This window comes from Mastomys coucha, unplaced genomic scaffold (assembly GCF_008632895.1).
Source record: "Mastomys coucha isolate ucsf_1 unplaced genomic scaffold, UCSF_Mcou_1 pScaffold11, whole genome shotgun sequence".
In the NCBI taxonomy this organism is placed as follows: domain Eukaryota; kingdom Metazoa; phylum Chordata; class Mammalia; order Rodentia; family Muridae; genus Mastomys; species Mastomys coucha.
The window spans coordinates 34,576,254-34,582,282 of NW_022196893.1; the positions used below are offsets into that span (position 1 = coordinate 34,576,254).

At 50.4% G+C, this 6,029-nt stretch overlaps 1 long non-coding RNA gene across 1 annotated transcript; it reads left to right on the forward strand.

The window, feature by feature from the left end:
* Positions 1–1,584: 1,584 nt before the first annotated feature.
* Positions 1,585–5,710, forward strand: LOC116080754. The gene is made up of 4 exons (XR_004114592.1): positions 1,585–1,953; positions 4,039–4,151; positions 5,255–5,453; positions 5,557–5,710. It is a non-coding gene; the product is annotated as an uncharacterized LOC116080754 (long non-coding RNA).
* Positions 5,711–6,029: the final 319 nt, after the last annotated feature.

The following is a 6,029-nucleotide window of genomic DNA, read 5'->3' on the forward strand; positions in this document are numbered from 1 at the left end:
ACAGGTGCTCATTGGCTAACCTCAAGTTGAGTTACTTACATACCTTACTCCCAGGCCATGAGGGTGATAGGTTGTGCAAGGCCCATCTCCCTAAGCCCCTGGAGGGGATCCTCTGTTATAAAGCCAGCTGCCATGTGGACAATCTGGAGTCAAAGCATGGGGTAGTCTCATATGACGATTGGTTGAAATATCACAGCCTCCCCATCCCCCATTGGTGATCTATGGGCTGTGTGCCCTGTAAAAATTATTTATCGAGGCCTCAGAGTGTCCTGATTTAGTGCATCTGCCTCTGGGGCCGAGAGGCCTGCCTGTCGGCTGGAGCCTAAGCGTTAAATGACGCTAAAAAGTTAAACGGCCAACGTTGGGGGCTCACTCAAGGAGGCACCATAAAGCTGTCGGAGCTGCTTAAATCAGGAATGAGGATTCCCCCGAACATCTTCTCTCCATATGCTGCAAACCAAGAAGCCTCTCCTTGCCTCTGCTGTTCCCGAGCGTGAGTGGCCCATACAGGGCAGGCCTGCTTGAGTAGATATTTCCCTCCAGGGTCTCCTAACAGGAGCCTGGAGCAGACGAGGTCATGGTACCTAGCCACCTCCATCTGGGACAGGGTGTGTGTGTGTGGGGGGGGGTTCTCCTTCATGAGATAACAATCTTAAAGACTCTCATAGAAGATAATGAAGATAAAGGAACAGCCTTTCCCCAGTGGTCTGCCTTGTCAGGGTTCTCTCTTGAGCTTGTCTTTTGTTTGTTTGTTTGTTTGTTTGTTTGTTTGTTTTCAAGGCTTCCCTGTGTAGTCCTGGTTGTCCTGGAACTCACTATGCAGATTAGGCTGTCCTTGAACCTAGACATCTGCCTGCCTTTGCCTCCCTAGTGCTGGGATTAAAGCTGGACCATGGCCCCAGCAAGCTTGTCTTGATTTAATCTGCATTTCTGTAAATGGAATCCTCTGGAACTCAGTGTCTTTCCACTAGGGTTTGAAAAGAGTTCTGTCCAAGCCAGGCTGTGCCCTCTGGCCTCATGTGCACCCACACCCACACCCACACCTACTTTCATGACTCCTTGAGAGACATAGCCTATCCTTAGAGTATAACCCTTTACTAGGGCACCTCTGAATGCCAGCATACACTCAAGCCTGGCAGATGGTTCTCAGCTGAACCCCAGTCCATGCTGCCACCACCCGGCCACTGTCAGGCAGGAGAGAAGGTAGGTCTCCACGGACTGTCTATCATGCCTACTTTCAGCAGCAATAAAATGTGCCTCTTAAAACCTCCACTCTAGTCCCTAATATTTGCCTGGCCATATATCTCCAGTGATATACGGGCAGAAATTGCTCATAAACAGCTATAAAACCTCTTGGAGCTGGGGAGGAGGCACAGAGCCCAGGCTGCTGGAAGATCAGAAGTGGCTCAGCTTCCAGTCTTCCTATACCCCAAAATTAACCCCATATCCCAGTGCTGCATGGAAGGAGGTGACCCAAAGGAAGGTCATGAAGCACCCCGCCCCCAGGCTTCATCTGGCTTGTGGGATGTGTTGTGTGACCTTGGGCAAGTCACCCAGATCCTCTGTGTTATGCTTTCTATCATGAGGATGTCAGCTGCCTGAGCCTCTCAAAAAGTTTTTGTGAGGACTGGAGGAGAAGGACTCATGCATACTATTAAAGAAATTTAGTACAACACAGGAACTGTCCAAAGACAGGCTCACAAGCTGGATACACTCATGCTTACCTTGTAACACCCTGACATGTAACTATTGCTATTGTCTTGCCGTAGGTGCAAAACCTGGGCCCCTGAGAAGTGTACACAGAATCTGTGTCTGAGAACTGACCCCAAAGATTGGCCCTTGCTCTTCCCATTTGTCGGAATGAGATCCTGGAGGGCAAGGAGACTGAAGGGGTCCATCTTTCCTGGGGCTCACTTCTCCCAGTCACCCAGATGACAGCTTCCAAAGTAGAAGGTGCTTTGAGGGAAGTGAAGCTCCTCTCTGCAGACACTAGCCAGGAGAGTTCTTTGTGGGAAGAGTACAGACCATAACAACTGGTTCCAGCATCCTTGGTCCAAGCCCCCGACCCTAAGAGCCACCAGCTGTTCCTCTGGTCTCTGTCCTCCCCCTTCATCATTGCTAGAATACCTCTTCCTTGGTAGATTCCAGCCACTCCTACCCTAATAGACACACTCTTTCACAGCATCCTTGTAAGAGCCTCTGTCTGCTCACTCTGGTCAATCTACCTTTTCCCCTCCCCTAGAGTTCCCTCAGGCCCTGGCTTCTCCTTCCCTTTTACATGGCCCTGGGTTCTCTATGCAAGTCCCTCCTACCCTAGCTGTCTCCTGTGATTGCCCACCCTGCCCCTCCTTCTCAGTGTCCCCCAACTCCCAATGTCCTGGCCCCTGGGACACTTAGCTCTGGCTCTTCCTAATGCCCCTCTGGTTTCTAGCCTGCCCTTCAGAACTCCCAGATTCTGCCTTACCCTTTGTCCTTTGTCATGTTCTTGGGTCTTGCTTTAAAAGGCCACAGCTTACTCCACCACCTTACACAGAGGGAACAGCTACAGAAGAGCCCCTTATTTGCTTGGGTCCATGATAAAGGTCTCTCATCTCTGAAAGTTTGAGATCTCCCAGGAGAAGGGTAAGAGATAGCTAAGAGGCTTAGAGTGGAGGACAGAGGTGTCCAGGAGAAGGGAACAAGGAGGTTGCAGGCACCCTGGCCCTGCTCCAGTCTGCCTTGATATTGGAGTCTAAACCATAGTCCACAGCTTCATCTGCTGGCAATGAGGGTCTGGAAATAGAGACAGGCAAGTCAGGGCCAACAGTAAGAAGGCCATTATTGTGCCCCGCACCTCCCCTTCCCGGGTGGCTCCCACCCCCAACCCCACTTTTCTTTAAGTTTCCAAATCAACCTTCCTGCAATAATAATGATAAAGCAGGAAGCTGGGCCAGAGGACAGTGCAGATTTTTCTTCTTGACACGGAGTTTCCGATTAAAGGCAGAGGGACATAAATCCTCCTGCGTAATTGCTGTGCTCCGGCTCAAAGCCACTTGGGAGGGGGCTTCCACCCCCTCTCCCCCCCCCCCTTCATCCTGAGTAGATTGGGAAGGGAGAAGGGAATGTAGCCTTGGTACACAGGCTGTGCAAGGGGTTGGCTACATGCCCATTTTCCTGCCAGGGGTCTGGCCTAGAAAGACTGAGACTCGCAGTCACATCAAAGCCCTTGGTTCTCCCAAGGAGCCCTTGTCCTTCCCTATAGTCCTCGGAGACTCCTGGGACTTATGATCTCCCCCACACTCATGAGAACCTTGAATTTTATAAATTATCATATGAGATTGATTTAGGGGAAACTGAGGCCCCTTAAATGAACTGGATGGTGGTAGACCTAACGCTGGAGTGCCGTCCTAACTACATTAATACTTGCTCTGTCACATGAAGGGATGAGCTGACAGTGTTTGTATATATTAAATCTCAGGCTCAAGTAGCTTCCTGTAGAATAATTTTCATACAGACAACACACACAAACACAGAGAAGGAGCTTTTTGAATAAAATCAGGAATATCCCATGCATTTATCTCCTCTTTACAAACAAGGAGGATAGAGCCCTCAGACAGCAGTCAACTGGGATCCCAAAGTCTTCTGACAGTTTCATGTGCTTGCCTTGGTCTCAGAAATTCCCTTTGTTGATGCCTCTCATTCTCAGTTCGAAGCCAGCTTTCCTCCTCCACACAACCCTCCTGAATTAAAGGCCCTGTTTCCACTCTCTTGTATCTCCCTGTACACCTTTGAGCCATTCCTAAGTCAGGTCTTGGATGTCTCTTTCTCTCACCAAACATGGGGTCTGCTCCTCCTGACCCATGTCTTTACTACTGTTCCTTTCCCTACAAACCCACACCCCCAACAGCTCCTCATATGTATGCATGTGTGGCCATGGAAACCCTGGCCCTCTGCATCAAGGGAAATCCCACAGAAGCTCCAGGGAACACAAGCATGATTCTGGGTTTCATTCTATACCCAGGAGATACCTAACTTGCCTTGCTCTTGAATCCTGTTTAGCTTCTCAAGTGAGGGAGCCCCTCAACTGGGACCAGGGAAAGAGATGCCAATATCACTACCAATCTCACCTGACCCAGCTGATTCCTGCTGAGCTCCTGGGACCACCTGATAAGGTAGCACTGACTGGATCCTGCGGTCGAAACTGAAGTCCTGCACCAGCCCAGAGGTGCTCTATGAACACACCATGCCTTACCTCCAGCAACACTCAGTGGGAGCAAGGACCAGGAAAAGTTGTGAAGTCCTACCTGGGTTGGGGAGAAAGCATAGGAGTGATATGAGAAGACAGCATGGAAGGAGAGCCCATCCAAAGCAGCCTGTGCTCAGTTGCAGGCAATGTTTGAGATCTCTAGGGAGAAGAGTTTGTAATGGCAGGAGACAGCAAGGGGCCTTGGAAAGGAGGACAAAGGTGTCCAAGGGAGGTGGGAAATGAAGTTGCCAGATAGCCAGGCAGCTGGACCATGTTCTACCCTGCCTTAGTGTCCAAATCCAAAATGCAGTCCACAGCCTCGTTCGTCAGCTGTGAAGGTCCTAAACTGGAGAAGGACCCTTGCTGCCCTGGGTGACTGCAGAACAAACTGACTTTCTGCAGTGTGGAAGGACCAGGCAGAGAGGTGTGGTTACCCAAGATCCTCCAGGGTAGGTTTATGTGTTCCCAGGCAAGCTCTGAGCTCCCATGTCTTACTAAGAGCCCTCTTTCTGCCTTGGGTATTCCTGACACAGGGAGAGCCCATGAGGAAGATCTGGAGCCTTCTTACAGGAAACCCCAAACATCCAGGGATGACAGACCTTCACTGAATATCCAGGCAAGCAAACAGGAAAGTTTTCCACAGCTTAATCCTGTCAAATTTCCTGAGATGGATGTATGGTCAGGGATTGGGTGGGGAGGTACATAGGGACAGTCTATGAGAAGCAAGCTGAGGGCCATTCAGAGGTGAGCAAGGATGCTCTGGAGACTTGGGGTAGAGAAAGAGCCTCCTGTTCCTATGCACCATGGTAAGAACAGCTATACAGCAGGTACAGAACCAGGAGGTAAAGACATGAACCTAAGAGGCAGGAACAGCACCTGGAAGAGCTCCAGAAACTCTGTTCCTCCTCCAACAAAACTAACCTTGACATTCGAGGCCACTGACATTCGCATTCACCACAGCTTCACACACCCTGGCCTCTGATGTCCAAAGACACACATTCTCCTTCATTCCAGCTTTCTTCTTTCCAGAATCCTCACTCACCTTATGACCTGTCCCTCCCTCAAGGCAGGAGAGGACGCTCCATCTGAGCATCAGAGGGACTAGGGCCAGACACTGCAAGCTCCTATGTAGTGGCAGAGATGACTGAGACTGAGGAGCCTAGGGAGAGGCCAAGGATGGATGTGTGAGCTTGTGAGTCCAGGCTGGATCCAACTCTGCCTCTTACTGGTAGATACATCACTCATCTGCCCAGGGGTGGAGATGGGGCAGGGGGAGGGGATGAAAAACACCCACAGCCCATTAACCTACTTTTGCAACTTCATTAAAACAGAGTCTTCGACATGTCGCCATAAATTGTCTTCTGAGGAAGAAGCCTAATCCAACACAGAGTTCAAGCAGCCCAGCCTTGCAGAAGCGGCTGCAACACTGAGTGCCGAGTAGAAGAGGAACTGTGTGTGGCGTAGGGTGGGGTAGGAGCAGCACTCAGGGCTCTGTAGGCCAGGCTACTCCAGCTCCTGGCCCAGGGCCTCCAGGGGCAGATCAGAGACAGACAAGGCTTTGGACTTTTTCTTCAGGAGAACAAGGTCTCACTATGTAACACAGGCCAGCCTCAAACCCATGATCCTCTTGCCTAAGACTCCAAGTGCTGGGATTAGAGATGTGTGCTACCACACCTGGCTAAAGAACAAGCCTTTCTTTTTTCAGTTCTTGGAGTTGAACCTAAGGCCTCATTGATGCTTGGGAAGTGTGCTACTGTGGAAGCAGGGAAGAGATCTTCTATAGCATTATACATGGGATGCTGTG